We start from the raw sequence: 16,786 nt of genomic DNA on the forward strand, positions 1-16,786 counted from the left end.
ACCAACCACAAACCTCCCCTCCTCCCTATCCTTCTCCGGGACACACTTAGCTGAGATTCATTCTTTATCTCTTCCACATCTTCCCCTTACGACTCACCTCTATCTTTTCTCCTCCACCCATGTCTTCCTTTCCTGGAACTCACACTGACACACTCATTTGTTAACCTGACTCCTTATTGGTTGTTACTCTCATATTTAGGTTCATATACTTGTAGCCACGCCATCCAGCCCTAGGATTATCCTAGCTTTGATCTGCTGGCGAGCCACAGCCTAGTTAGAAAATGTCCAGGGGGAAAAAAAGGTGCCTTCCCCACTACTGCTTCTTCTTGTTTGAGCCCCATTTCAAACAGATTTTTGTCAAAGATTAATTTAATTTTTTGTTGTGTAAATGTAATTACATTCGGAATAGCATTTCCTGCTTGTTACAGACTTGATGTAAAGATTAATATTGTATTCACAAAGAGTCTCTTTCACATTGCTTTGGACCAGAGTGAATGCATGTGGGTGGCTGAATCAGAAGCATAGTCTTAACTGTACAAAGGTTTCTTTCTGAAAGTAATTATCCCATTTTGACACATTCAGGTCCAGAGAAGTTATATAGTAACATTATGTTTGCTTCAAGTCTTCAGGGATATTTAAATCTGTGACGTCTATGAACTTAGCTAAGAGGACTTTGAATAACATTTGAATGTACAAGCATATGGCCCATTTGCCTTTCACATCTCTCCACTTGCACCTTTCTTGAATCTTAACTTTATTCTTTCTAATACTTCCAGACCCACCTCTGTTATTCCGTCAGCCAGTTAACAGCAGAGGATGCGACTCCATGCCCCATGACCATGGTCGCTGTGCACGCCAAGATCAACCTTTGTAAGAGCATTACCACCCTCTTTCACTAAGGTTTCCGGAGATGTTAAGGGTAATGCCAAGGAGTACAAATTGTAATTACAAATACTACAAAAGCATGTGATTCAAACTATAGCACAAAGCAAAATCCTTTGGGTGTTATTTTTACTTGATAATCTTTGAAGGCAAGTGCTCTCATCTACTAGCCTTGGCCATTAGGAGTGATTAGCATAGTGATCCCATACCACCAGTGGGGGTTAATGTTAATCTGAGGACAAAGGTTGATTATAGTCCAAATCTAAAACAAAGCTGTTTGTGGAGCACTGACATATGTAGGATGTGTTTCTCCTTGTCAGATGCTCAGATAGATTCAGAAATATGTGCTGTTATCCCCATATTTACCCAATATTACATCCCCTGCCTCTCTGTGACAGAATTTCACTCATTTCTTTTTCATTTGCTTGAGCAAAACCTGACACGAAGGAGTCTAATCAAGAGGCTCCATCACTGTGGAGGCTAACTTGGGGAAGTCACAGGGAGGGTACAGGTCGGGTTTTGCTCCAAAGTTCGTATGACATGTTGTCCGACCAGGTCTAATGGCAAAATTGCTTTTAGCTGTTCTGAAGGCCACACCTAAAGGTGGGTTGAAAAGCCTACATTCATAGAGGGGCAAGACTCGATAGTCATTCAAATATTGGGGATAAAAACACTCATTTGGACAATCTTTCCTCAATGACATTCATAGTGTTGCATTCATTTGAACATCCTGCCTACTTTTCTTGCCTCTGCACACCTGTCCAATGGCTGTGTGATGTGGGTGTGATCGTCAGTTTTTGAAAACTTACAAAAATTATGGGATGTCAATTCAGATGTCAAAGGTGTGGAGGGAGGGGGTTTCCAATGCTGTTCCACAATCTGACAACCACTTCAATTGAAGCATTGTGACGCTTGGCCTGGGAATGATCCCTCAGCTGGGTATTGCCACTGTGACACAGAAGTTGTTAAGCAGCAAAAAATGGATGGAAGAATAGAAGTCATAGTCACAAGCATATAGTTTATAGTTATACTCCCTATTACTGCATACCCCTGATAACAAAGTTGTAGTTATAAAGCTTACTTAAATGTACAGAACAATCTGAGTTCTTACAAAGCCGTACAATGTAAATGGAGATCACATCTTCACTAGTTCCATCATGATCTTGGCATACATGAAGTCTGCTGTGCTAGCAGTGTGGGCACTGTTGGATATTAAATAATTGAAAGCATCAAACAATGTTACAATACAAAAAAGGTGCTCACACTTCACTTCTAATCTTTCTGATAGGACTATTGTTAAACTCTTTAGGTGAGATTCTGTTGAGGCTCAATTTTTATTTTAAACAACTCACGTTAAACGTTCACTTCATGTGGTAACATGTTTCTTTTTGCCTAAACTAAAACATTTATATTTTGTCAAAGTCTTTATTTCAAGCATTGTCATTTGAGGAGTTCATCAGAAAAGTATTGATCTCTAACAACCTGAACTAAAAAAAATCAAAAAGTAATGTAAACCAAGAATAATTTCTCAGTTGTCTGTAATCAAGATCTCATTCTTCAAACTTGACGAAACATTGGTTGGTCTGACTTTACTCTGTGAACAGCCAAACAAAAAAATCTTATTAACACCACATTAACCCCTATCCATAATTCACAAAAACAATATACACATTCATGATGTGCTCACTGGGTGGCAGCATTGCCTTGTACGGGTACACAATAGTTTACTATTAAAGTTACAGAAAATGTTACCATTACTAGAGGTCTAAAGGGCACATTAAGTCCCTATATGAGTGATAAATTAATCTAAAGTGTCATCTTAGTGGTGTTCATTTATATTTCAGTTTAAGGAATACAATTGACTGTACACTAGTCAGGAGGATCCTATCTTCATCCATTTTCCGATCTACATACCCATAATGAGCTAGTAAGCATTGAACTATTGATAATTGTGTCAAATAGTATAACAATGCCATGACATAAACATATGGCATGGCAATCTGGGTTTATTTGCACTTTGAGATTTCGTTGAAATGTAAAGTGCATTAGAAATAAAATTTATTATTATTAAATTATATGCAAATACCAACTGGGCAACTAGATGTATCAGAGGAAATGCAATAGCAGACTTTGCCAATTTTACATGTCAAAATCAGTTTATTAGTCAGTGGTATGATGAATGCTGTGGCTGTACAAGAGCTTTGTAAAGTCTTGGAGAAGCACTCCAGTTCCATCACTTAAGCAGTCTTGGTTTGAGCTTGAAGACTACAAATTGTTGTAACAGAAATTGCTTGGCCTTTGAAAGATATTGAGTATTGTTCAGGCAGCTATCTAACAAAGGGTACCACTGAGTTGCATAACGCATAGTGTTTCTGAAGCTTGACCCATACTAGGATAGTCAGGATATCTTGGCATCTGCTACATTTTGACAGTTTTCTGTCAAATCTGTCTCATACAAGTCTCTCATCTTTGTGGGAGTGATGTAATTGTTAGAGTTCCACTTTAATTGCTAATCATGAGAAATGTGTTTACCAGGGAAGATTGAAAAATACATTTCATAAGTGAGATCACAAACAATAGTGTACTTAATTAGGACAGGCACATTATAAGTCCCTATATGAATGATATCTATTTTTTGGATGCCAAATTATCTATTTTGGGACACCACCCAGCTTTTAATTACCTTTATTACCCATTCTTCCAGAATGTGCTTTCATGGTTGGTACAATTGATTCATATCCACTAGATGGCAGTCTGGATTAAAGTTTAACTTGTCTGTTTTTTGCTCAAATATTTGGATTCCTGTATTCACTGGGTTATGCTGTGAGATGAGAAACAGTTCATGAGAAGAATGTCACTCATTTCCCCAAGCTTCCTAATAGAAAAAGGTTGCTTGGCTGGTTGAACACAAAGCAAAAGCTGAATTTATGCCAGTACAGCAAATTGATTTCTGAGGGTGTATATGAGAGAATCTCCTCATTTCTCCCCTTGCTCTTCCTGTCTCAGTCAACCAATCCATGTACTTGTGTCATGTATCAGTCTGAAGTCACATGAGCAATTTTGTTAGTTTAGTATGACAAATGATAGATTATTATTACAGTGCAAATATAATCATAGTATAGTATTGTAATAGTATTTTTTTTTTAAACAAATTACTGTTTGAATGTCACTTATACTTGAGATAAAAAAAGTGTTTTAATGGCAGTTTGTCATTTGTGTCAGCTGTATGTGTTCCAAATAGAATGGTACAGTAACGTGAATCATAAGAAAGATACAAAAGCATTTGTATGTTGCAGGTGTGAAGAGATTAACTTTTTGGTGGTGATCTCTAAACAGCTGTCCATTCATGCATCTTCTTGCAAACAGAAAATAGAAAAGAATCAATAAACTGTTGTGATGACTCTCACTCATATGCCATGAGCCTCTGATCATGGAAATAATGTCCCATCAAACAAGGACAGTCTTTCTCCTGTCCTTCAGATGTCCCCTCTCCCTTGCAAGTCTGGGTTTCCTGGCACTTCAGGAACCTTATGAGCAATAACTTCCTCTCATTTAAACTGTGGCGGTCCAGTGGCCATGCCAAATTGCATATTAAATGTCTTAAATGTCTCTAACTTCTCTCCCTCTCTGTCTTTCTTGGTTGTCTTCCTGTCTTCATACCTTTCTCTCTCTTTTTGCACCCCTGGTTGAGTTCCTTGTTTAAAGCAACTCAGAAAGAACAATAAAACCTTTGCTGTTAGGTCTTAAAGAAAGTGACTGAAGGAAGGAAAAAAGAAAATAAAAGTGTGAAATGGGTTGGCAACTTGCAAATACATATGCATACAGAGACATGCATGTGCTCCCACATATGCATACTGTATGCATGCACTCACACACAGATCAAATGGTGAGCTGAGGTCTTCCCCTAGGGCATGAACATGGATTAATGTGCAGAGTGCGATTATTTCATTTATAACTGTCCTGGACCTTTTCAGATAAGACCATTTTTCAGGTTGCCATCCACTAGCACCTTTAGAATGCATCTATTAGCCTGCCAAGCACGCAGAGCTCCACTTAAAGGACCAGCACCCTCCCTGTTTAGTTTGCATTGTAAAGCACTTTCAGAGAGTAGTCTAGTCCCAAAGGACTATGACTATGGTGCAAATGTTTAAAGTAATCAGAAAAATGACACCTTGCCTACCCCAGAAAAACTGTATACAGTACATTTCCTCACAGTGAAATATCATGAGACAGTGCATTCACCCATTAAGTTCACTTCCTGACAAATTAAATATTTTCTTTAACCATTGTAAAGATGATTATACATCTGCATAAACCTACCGCAGTTTCTCTTATGGGGCCTTGTCCTTGAAATGGCTGAGGGTTCATAAAATCATAACTGTGTAAGTAGCACCTCCACTGCTCATGTCCTATATACACTACACAGGTCCAGAAATGTCCTTTCTTTGCTCTCTTGTGCCCCCATGGGACCCTCCTGCTGCTCCCTCTAAAACCAGCAGAGGAAAACGCTCCATGAGACATGCAGTAAAAGTAAAATGTAAAATGGCTGCCTTGGCTGGGAATCTCCTACCTCAGCAGCTTGGTGCTCACTGACCCCATTAATCCAGGTGTTCATTCATCTACAGGACAATCCTCCCACCGGCCGTTAACGGCTCACCCCACTGTGTTTGCCCAGCCTTCTCAATCCTGCTCTACCCAGTGTAAAGGGGGCTGCCAATGAGCTAAGTATGAGCAGCCATATAAATGAGCCTTGGTAAATGTCAAGCCTTTTAATACTCAGTTGTAATGCCACATTTGTTTTGTAGGGTGTCATTTGTTTTTAGAGTGAGCCAAACTTGTTAACCCCCCTCCCCCCTCATTTTCTAAGGAGTGAAGACAGAGAACTAGTCATGCAGAGAGAGAGGTGGTATAACTTAATTGGAGGTTACATTGCTGTCAGTGCAATAGATTATTGACAAAGAGACCTCAACTCTCAGGGAAAGCAGCCTGTAAACAGGTAAGCAATAAAAGCAGGTTCTCAGTGATTAAACTGCAGACTGGTGGACAGTGTGTGCAGCCGTGCAGACTGGGCTCTTGTTTCGATCCAGACAGGGTGAGCTTTAAGGGACAGGAGCGCTCATGTTAATGTCATCCTTTGCTCACTGGCTCTGACAGCAGGGCTAATATGAGGCCTCAGCTCGGCCATTCTGACAATCCCCTGTCTCTTTCATATAAAGAGAATGATCATGTGAATTACAATGACAGAAATGTGTGTCTCTCTGTAAAAATGTGCTTGCTTGTGTGTGTGTGTGTGTGTGTGTGTGTGTGTGAGCTAATGTCTAGGTGGACGTGAGCTTGCATGCGTAGCAAATACTCACTATCCTTGTGTGTGTTTTTTTGTTTATGCGTGCATGTGCATGCATAAACGGTAATTTATGTGCAAACACATGTGTTTCAGCGTCTCCACATGTTGGTCTGCTCACTCAGAGGTTTATATACAAGTTCTGCCGTTCTGCAAGAGCCAGACATACGTCACACTGCACTTCTCCTACCTCACCTTTTACTGCGTTCCCACACGCAGAGACTGTAAAAGAGAGTGATTTATACACAAGTGCATAAATACTGTGAGCTGGTGATACAGCCTATGCACTATACCCCTCCCACGCTGATTCGAAAGCTTCAGTTTATCCCAGGTTCCTTTTAGGAGGGCATGAGGAGCATGTTTGTTTAACATCCCAGCAAACTCTGTTAGCGGGATTGTTAGTACAGTAGCCAGTGGGTAAGACAAGAAGAATTATCCAAAACAGTGCAAGGGCAAAACCATTTCCCGCATTTCCACCTGTTTTTCAGGTAAGTAATTAATTACAAATGGGGTTTGGTGTCAACGGTATGATGGCTACTCATGGTGACATGCAAGGTCAATATTGGTGCTGATAGCAAATGAAACTGGCTAGAAGACAACAGTTTTAGGGGTGCGAATAGAGGGAAAACTGTTTGGGAAGAGAGAATGTAATGAAGAAAAGGAGAGGAAGCCCTTATTATGTAGTGTGAACTCAGCCAAGCTGTATATCCAACTTCTGTCTCCATAAGCCCTGAGCACTTGCTGAGTGTTCATCTACACAGAGAGATGCCATTTGTCCTAGCACACACACACAAACACACACGCACACATTCCCCTCACACAGACTACGAAAGCTTGTCTGACAAATTGAGCACATTTGTTCACTGGAGAAATTTTCATTGAGCAACTGGGTCTTCTCTTCGTCTCCTGTTGTTTCTCATTCAGAGGTTTCCTCCCCTCTTTCTCCGTCTGTGGGTAGATTGTTTACAGCAGGAAGTGCCTGGCATCCTCTCATTTGGCAGTGGGAGACAGTGACTTGGCTGGTGCTGGTAGCCCAACATCATTCACAGTCCCAGTGCCTGCTTCAATGTAATTCATGTGCTTTGGGAGACATCTTTACCGGAATAGAGAGCATTTTTGTTGATTATTCCGTCTGTTTTTGATTACATCCTGGCTGGCCTTGGAGTGCTAGCGGACAATTTAGCTATCATTCCTAGATGGGTTAATGGGGCCCAGGCTGGAGGTTTATGTTGGGTTCAAACAGTAGGTTGGCGGAGATTTGTGAGTTGTTACAGCAATGATTACTGCATACAAATGATTGTGTGGTAAAAAAATGTGGTTTAGAGTAAAATGTCTCAAAAACTGGACTAATTGCATGAAGTTTTGGACACATATTTATGACCCACTCAGGATGAACTGTAATAATTTGGGGGATTTTTAAAAATTTTATTTTATTGTGTCACAAAATACCTGCAAAACAAATCACATTTCCATCAGTCTCGGCTGTACTTTGTGTTTAGTGCTATTTAGCAAATGTTACAATACTTTACAACATGCTAATCTAAGATGGTGATCATTGTAAACATTATATTTGATCATTTTACTTTATTATACCTGCATAGCATCGGCAAGTTAGCATTGTCACTGTCAGCTAATCGTGCTAGCATGCTGACATTTGCATTTAGCTCAAAGCACCGCCATGCCTAAATACAGCCTCACTGAGTCGCTAGCATGGCTATAGACTTGTAGTCTCGTTTTGACAAAGCTATAAGTCATCAGATGTTTAATCCATCTCATGACTATTTGGTCAGGCCTGTTCCTGTTGTTTTCCAAGCTGTGATGCCGGACATACAGTAAAAGAGAGGATATTGGTGTCTTCAAGGTGCAAACAGAATTTGTGCCCCTTGACCCTTGAGATGGATGTTGCATGGTGTAAATAATGCTAGCTTCTGCATAAGTACTCCAATTGCTCTCTGCTGAAGTGCTAAGCCTGCTGGGGCTGTTTGTGCTGGGTAAGCTTGTATTTCCTCAAGCATGCACCACCTGTCAGCAGCTGTGTGTGGATGTGTGTTTGTGTGTGTGTTTATATGGTCATGAATGGACCTCACAAGCGTGTCACAAGCCATGACAAGTCAAACCCATATGCTGTTGTTCTACTGTATAGTGGTAAGAGGTTGGCATGCTCTTATTAAGAAGCTTTTAGACGGTGTAATTGTATTCCAAATGCGTTTGTGCTTGTGTATGCTTATGTTAGTGCATGAGCATACATGCAAGTTTCCCAGTGGGCTACCTGATCCTATTACATTATCCGAACACATCAAAGGGTTAAGAGCTGTCCGCCTCAATAGTCATTAAGCCCTCTCTTAGCCACAGTAAATCAACGCTGTGCCGGCAACAGCTGCTCTGATCACCTATTAAAACTTCCATAATGTGCCGTGTACAGAGTGGGGCCTGTAAGCTGACACTGGCCAATAGACCCCAGATAAAGGCCATCTTGAGCCTCTGATCCGGTTCCTATGGTTAGGATAGCAAGCGAAGTGTAGCTGAGTGGGGGAGATGACAGAAAAGCCTTGCCTTAGGGCTTCAAACCACATAGGATACAAAACAGATATGCACCAATCTGTAGATGTATTTATATCTCAAGGCACCAGACTATAAGATGTTATCAAGCCTTTAGCTCAGTTAGTTGAAATCTTTAAGGCGTAATACTGTATATTCAAAGATGGAGATTTCCTGGTAGCAGCTGAGAAAATATTTTTATCTGATATGAGCCGAGCTATACATAAGAACTGAGTAAAGGAATGTGTCATGCACATGTGAAATATCTCTAAAATACTGTTCAACTGAAAAACATGCAGAGAACTCAAACATTGGCGTCAAAACACACATCGGCTTTCTGCAGTCATCCACGGCAGTTCAGTTTGCAGCAGAGGACTTGACCACAGGCTAGCTTTTCCCACTCAAATCAATAGCAGGACTAGCTACCTGGGCTACTGTCAGTCTGTACAGAAGCTCACACTCAGGAGGCCCGTCTCCATGGAGACACAAGCAGGGCATGAGACTGCCCTCAGGTGAATTCTCTGTGTGGCTCTGCCAGCTGAATTGGTCCATTTAGGTTTCATTTTCTTTCTTGTCTACATCTTTCTCTTTCTGTTTTTCTTTCACTTTCTCTCCTACTGTTCAGCAGCAGGCCCTGAGCCCGACTTTTCTGCCTCTTTCTTTCATTCACTCACTTTCTGTTTCTCTCCCACTGACACATAGCAGGGCTAAAATTCAAGAGGAGATATAGGGTGAAATTGGGTCTCTGTACATAACAACTGTCACAGGCCATTCAAGGGATGGATGCTGATTTGCCTCTGCCAAGGTTGCAGAGATGTTTGTCAGTTGATCTCATAGCGCGGCCCGTGCATGCTGTGCTCTTCCCTCTCCTCTCTCTCTGACAGAATTCTTTCACCTTTATTTGTCCTCACCTCTCTTAGACATTAGACTTTTCTTCTCTGTCTCACTCACACATGCGGATTGTTTTTCAGCCTCTCACCTATTTATTAAACAGGCCGTATATGGCTGTGCCTCTGTTTCCTGCATCACAAGGTACATTTAGTGCTTTGAGTTTGTTTCAAATTTAGCACACCAACCCCAATGGATTTGTTTGAAGAAAATGAGAGATGTCTCCAAAATGTCTGATCAAAGCCTGGCTTAGTTGCCCAAGGGCTTCAACTCATGTTGATAAGATGTCCAAGTGCCAGTCATGGAGCTTATGACTGCCTAGTATCTAAGCAGATTGTATATTTTTAAAGTGCTAGATATATTCGAGGAGGAGTGCAGAGCCATCCAGTGAAGGACATGGATGTGTTTAAGGGCTCTGGCAACCGGTGCTGGGGGACTGGCAGCTGGGTTGAATTCTTTTATATCCTGCTATGACTGGCACTTTTATACACACACACAGGCATGCATGCATGAGTTCATGCTGTGTCTCGCTCTCTGTATGTCTCTCTCTTTAATACGCTCACTCACCACTCGTGCCATTATACACGCTGATATCCCTTTTCATCGTGGGCGAGGCTACTACAGAGCTAGGCCAGACAGGAGAAAGAGGTTCTGTGTTTGTGTGTGTGTGTGTGTGTGTGTTTGTGTGCACGGCAGCTGAAACTGCTGCATGCATGTGTCTTCATCACCCTGAGAGGTCTGCGGTGAATGCGCGACAGTGGGTCAGTTGTTTCTACCACCTGCATCCCAGGATAAGGGAGGTTTTCCTCTCTCTGTCTTTTTGTCTTTCTAATTTTTTTCTTTTTCACAAGAGAGCACAATAGATCAGCCCTTCTTTTGTCGTGGAAACTGGTCAATGTAGGAAAAATACAAACATCACAGGATTTTCCCTCATACTTGTTAATCAAATGTACCATGATGAGTTCATTCTTCAGTCTGAAGTTCACAAAACAGGGTGCATTACTGGCACCCTGGTCACTTTTCTGCACATTAATTTAATTTGTTGCACCATATAAATATAACCAGCAGAAAGGGAACAGGACAGATGCAGGGAAGTGGGGGGGGGGGGTAAATGTTGTTGAGTTGGTTATTATAGTAATATATAGTCTGCACCATCTGATCAAAAACTAAACCGAAAAAAGCTCCATGTAGTGAGAGGGAGGGGGATCTATATTGATCAGCGGTGTAATGGCCTGTGTGGATCATGGATGATGATTGTGAATTTTGCACTGTTACATTGCAGCATGAAGTGGTCATTTTTTCTTACTGTATTGCTGACATTGTTAATCATTTGATATTTGAGGAGGCATTGTATGTCATGCTATATGAAACACCTCTAATCATGCATCACACAAACAACAGACAGGAGACACACACTGATGCCACTTCAAATCTGAACACTTGTACGCACATGAAGGAACATATAGACCTGGACAGGCCCATATTACACTGGCCCCAAGCAGAAGCTATTGTATTATGATGAATGGATTGTCTCCTGTCCCTGTAGCCACAGGGCCCTGCAGCGGTCTACTGGGAACCTGGGGATGCTTGGTGGCCTTTCTCCCAGGTTTCCTGATTCCTGACTCAGCACCAGCTGTGCACACCAGCAGGAAAAATAACATGCAAAGGGTAAGAATAATTCACTGGAGATTCATGGTATAGTATGACCCTAAGGTAGTCAGTTAGACAATAGTCTTTCTTTTACCTGACGGCAAACCAGGCAAAGCATTTTGGTGGAAGGGTCATCATGCCCTGTGGGATAATGGCCCCTATGGATAACGTCATGTAGGAGCAGGAGATATATGGTACTTACAGAAAATTTGCCACAATGATGAAAATGCAGTATGTTTTGTAATGACATACTAAAAAGGCCCTGTTTCATTGTAAAGATGTTTATTCCAGTTTATTCTAGATCATCTGGATATGATTGCTGCTTGTTTAAATCACAGCAGAACTGCTTCCCATAGAGACACACTTAATCAAAAGCCGAATTTGGCAAATTTGTCTTGCGGTTTGAAGACAATGTCTGACAGTTGCCCTGGCTGACTCTATGCCCAGAAGCCACTCTGGCATTGAGGGAGACTGATCTTTATGGCAACAATGGCAGGCGTGCCAGTGGAGCCAGGCTGTCATAGCTACCATGGTGGGCTGTCAGAGAGAGCTGTGTGGCAGCACTGTGCGGTTGAAGCGACTGCTCTCTCCATAATGGAACAGCTGTTTGGAGCGCGGTGCGCCAGCACGCTGGAGCACAGAGTAAATAAGAGGAGAAGAGCAATGTAAACAGAGATGGGATGGCGGGAGCTGCTTGCCTGCTACCGTGAAAGGGGGTAAACACCCCAGAGGACTAGACAGAGGGGTTGTCGACACAGGAATGCACAAACACCACTACACAGTAAGGTTTGGAAAGAAATGGCGGTCTTGTGAAAGAACGAAACAACAGTAAAGCTCTACTTCAGCCTCAGGTTCCCATACAATACCTGACCTGTATATTTTTATCATGATGAGACGGATAATTACAAGAGTTGAGACAAGAATCATACAACCTACCTTGGGGACAATCCCAGTTTCTTACATTTGAAATCTTAAGACTTGCCCATAGGTTAATTATCAACTACGTGCCTTAATTTGATTTGATTTTAGGTGCAACTGATTAATTGAGCTCACAGCTGATCTCCCATCTAAGAGGGCCAAAGGCCTTTCTTTATTATTTATAAGATATACATCCTTTCTAGCACTTACAAATGGGGTAGTACAAGAAGGCGTCTGACCCCTTTTATGATAGGCTGTCATTTTTTTTCTGCTATCCTTGGGTCAGCAGAGTACTGTAGATAGTGACAGAACAACTGTGGCTGTTGGCGCAGTATCATTTTTTTAATGCGACAAGAGGGGCACAGAAAGACATTCATACATGTTATATCAAACCCAGATTCATGTAGGTGTTGAGGTCGATTTAGGACCCACAGTTGACAACCAGCCCCTCTGACTGCTGAACTCCCATCATCTTTCTTTTTTCCCACAGCTAGGTCGTGCACAACATTGAGGCTCGAAAAGATCTTTTGGACTTTTTACAAACTGCGTCCATCATCTGATTACACAGTATTTTGTGGTTGCTGCCAATCTGGGAAAATACCATTGAATGAGCAGTTTAGGACAGATACATATCAGAGATATTTTGAGGCCATGTGGCTATTAAAACCTCTTTTTTTCTAAACCTAAACTCTTGTGGGGAAATTATCCTTGAGTGTACCGTCCTCCTTAAATGGTATAATCATATGAACATGCTGCTTTCTCTCCTCCTTTCATTTTCCTCGTTTATTCATTCATGCACACATTACTGCTGTATCGCACAACAGAAGGAAAGACATGGATAAGTGTTAGAGGGATGATTTTGGAATAAAAGAGGATGTGACACAATCTAACCCACAAACAAAAAAAGGAAGACCCTGATAATGAGTCATGCATGTGTTATTTTGTCAGCGCCTTGTAAACAGGGTGGCGATATTACATCAGAGTTTGTGAGCAACATATGTAGCCAGGAGCAGCAGTAATCCCATGTAATACTGTGAAAAGCTCTTTTAGCATAGCTGATACAGAATCTTTACAAGCCACTAATAATGAGCAACAGAGAAATGGATTAGGGGTGGCATGGCTGGATCTGGGCCACGGCAAACACACAGCGCAGTTAGTGAGTTTACTGTGTGGTGGCATATGTCTTTATGCAACACAGGAGTGTGCAGAAGTCCAGCATATCCCTATGAGGATGTGCAGATATTTGCAAACAGCAGGTGGTTCAGTATTCAGTTCACCTCTAAAAGCCTTCCGTAATGCATGCTGTAAACATGCACACACGTTCAGCTTTTGGAGGTTTCATGCACTTATAGTTGTTTAAAGACTCCGTCGTGAATCAGCCTCTGACAAATGATGGGCATCTTGTTTACCATCAGATCTACTGAAAGACTCTCAAACTTGCCTGTCATTTTCCTTTTTGCATTTACACTCATTTTTCATTCACTCTCATTCTATTTGACATGGACATAGAAATAGCACTGGAACTGCAACATGCAATTATGCACAAGCACCAGATGCACTGTATTGTTTTGTAACAAAATGCAAATAGTGTGTTTGGAACTAAATGCAAATTTACAACACCTGTCCGCAGGAGGTTTTTTTTAAAGTTAAAATATATAAAGATGAAAAGAAAAGCACAATAAAAATACATTACAGGAACAAATACAATGCAGGTATAAAAACACAATACAGCAAAAATACAGGTATGTCTGTTAGATGTGAAAACATTGTGATTCTCTCATCTGCAAGTCTCAGTCTTCAATATTTGCATAAATCCAAATGTTGACGTCAAAGTTTATTTTTCATGTTGAGGCTGCACTACTGCTTCACCCCATAGAGGAATAGCTTGAAAGCTTCTGTGTTACTTCTGCACAGTATGGTTGAGGTTATTCTACAGTGGCTGGAACTGCTCCATAATTGATATGCTCAAAAACAAGAGATTGGGGCTTTAGTGCCCTTTAAGCAGAAGCAGTCAGTGTCTGAATGATCTGTTTGTCCTGCTCTCTTCTCCCAGCACCTTGTTAAGACCCAAGACCTCACCTCAACCCTGCTCCTCCACACACAAACACACACACACCAGGCTTTCTGTCCCCTGTTCAACCCCCTCACAGTCAGAGGCCAGACAGGGTCAAGCAGAGGGCGAGACATTTATGAGGTGTAGATATTTGTGCAGGAAAGCATTCCTCCTGTTGACACTGAGCAACACAGTCTGGATGCTGAGCGAGCTGAACCAGACAGGCACTGAAAAGTAAGACAGGCAAACCGGTCTGTCGAGTGAGACAGAATCCAGGTTATAGACTTTAAAACGTGGTCCAAATGAGGAAAGCAATAGACAGATTTGGTGCATTGACCTATTTTAGCGACCTTGTCGTTCCCACAGATACAGCATGTTGGGTTGGCTTCATTCAGTATGTATAATTTGTCATAAATATACAGCCTAAATTGCCCTTGTTAGATCCCTGGTGAATCTTATCTTGACTGTGTTTCTCTAAGCACAGAGGAGTAATGAAGCGAAACCCTCTCAAAACATGATAATAACCTTAACACCCCCACACACCCACTCTTAACCCCTTCTTCAGCTCCAGTAATGAGGAGAGTTCCCCCTACACCCATGCTGCTGATGCAGGAAGGGACATGGCTCAGACACGGGGCAGTGGCCATAGTCAACACAAAAGGTTGTGGTGGTAAACAGAGCTGTTTGTGTTCACTGGGCCGCTGTTGGAGATGACTGATGTGCCCATTAGTCCATGTCTGGGCATTAGGGGGATGGGTGGCAGCACTCGGGCTCCATGAACAACAAAAAAAACCCTGGGCCTGCAGAGAAAGGTCACTGACCCACATTGTGTGTCCTTTGGGCCTAGCCAGTCGTTATTTAACTGATTCAGGTTACAGAGATTGGCTTTGTCAAAGTTGATGAGCATGTATGCAAATGGACAGATGCTGTAGGTCATGGATGGTGTGTTAAGACAGAGGAAAATACCTGCTGCTTCAGGCACTGAATGGAGAAGGCTTCATATTGCTGCTGGCATTCTGTTTACTGTTATAGACTAAAAACTCATAATACTACACTATAGAAAAAAAGGTTTTTTCAATTTGCTACATTATTTTGTGTGATGTAGTGTGCTTTGTGGTCCACTAGAGAGTGCTCTCCTTTACATCTAGGCCTGTCCTTCATTTAAGAGATGTGAACAATGTGTATATGAATCCCTTTATTTTGATCAGAAAAAACAATCTTACATTTTCTGTTATTTATTTATTCATATATCTATAAAAATCTTGATCCATACCACAGATTTTACTTGTAAAAAATTGTAGCACAAATACAGAAATTACACATTTACAAATCTTGAAAACGTTAACACATTGAATGCAGACAGACTTCAAGGGCTTGGGGAGTTTTTGGGCCTATATCATGGTTATCTACCACCCCACAGATACACCAACAATGAACCAATTCATTTGAAATGTACTTTATCATGAATCACGAAAATTCACATCTCTGTATCAGTCAACATCATATTTACAGAGCTTGGCAGCTAAACCCAGTAGGCTTTATTTGATGCCGTGACAGATCTGTCTCTATTTACTAAGGAACTCAAAGCTCACATAAACTTAGTTCAGCCAGAGACACTTACATCAAAGGATTTATCGCAACAAATAAAATAATTTGGCAGAAAAGGGCCTTTGTGCTTGATGGTGCTTTACGAATGAATCCAAGTAGCCTCAAAATTCTAAGCGGCGCACATTACTCCCTAAGGGGTATAAATAACAGAGCCCAGCACACACATATAAATGAGATATGTGATAAATATAATGCACAACAAGGCAAGAGCTGCCATCACCACGTCTAGTAATAAGAAACTAGAACAGGTGGAGACTGGGGGATGGTTAAGTTAGAAATCAGCCGTGTGATATAGGTGGGAATAAACATTATAACCAATAGCAAAGATGGCACAAATGATCAAAAGTATGAGTGCAAGTTTGTCTTAAAGATTCCTTATTGATTTGCCTTTCTGGTGGTTCTTATAGTCAAATGATACTGATTAGCTGATGGCATGCACAACTTCAGTGGGTAAACCATTTTTGTTCCTCTTCCTTTTCAAACATCAACAAATCTACCATAGATATTTGTGGGAAAAAGTACCAATGCATGTGGACTGTTCTTTAAACTTTGGTATTAATTTTGTCTGTGCATTTGGATGACACAATGAACTTCATTCTGTCTTTCAAAGACATTCTCTTCGTCACATTAAAGAACTTTACTCAATCCGTCTATTCCAGAATCCAAGGGGACCCTCTGAAATGTCTCATCCTGTTTCTGTTTGGAGTGGCTTTCTAACGTGTACTCCATCACATTCAAATCACACTCACGCACATACACACACTATAATTGGTGAGTGTGGTTACATTTTTACCACTCGGGAGGATTTTGCAAAATAATTTTTTTTTTTTTTTTTTTTTTTTTACAATTTGATAAAACTACATTTTGAACATAGTAGAAATTGGTGCACAAATGCTGGGTTTAACATA

At 41.2% G+C, this 16,786-nt stretch overlaps 1 long non-coding RNA gene across 2 annotated transcripts in view; it reads left to right on the forward strand.

Annotated features, from left to right (window-relative positions):
• The window catches only part of LOC123957559, a 59,764-nt gene that overhangs the window by 16,254 nt on the left and 26,724 nt on the right, over positions 1–16,786 (forward strand). The window lies entirely within an intron of this gene.

The sequence above is a fragment of the Micropterus dolomieu genome, linkage group LG02, assembly GCF_021292245.1.
Source record: "Micropterus dolomieu isolate WLL.071019.BEF.003 ecotype Adirondacks linkage group LG02, ASM2129224v1, whole genome shotgun sequence".
Classification (NCBI taxonomy): domain Eukaryota; kingdom Metazoa; phylum Chordata; class Actinopteri; order Centrarchiformes; family Centrarchidae; genus Micropterus; species Micropterus dolomieu.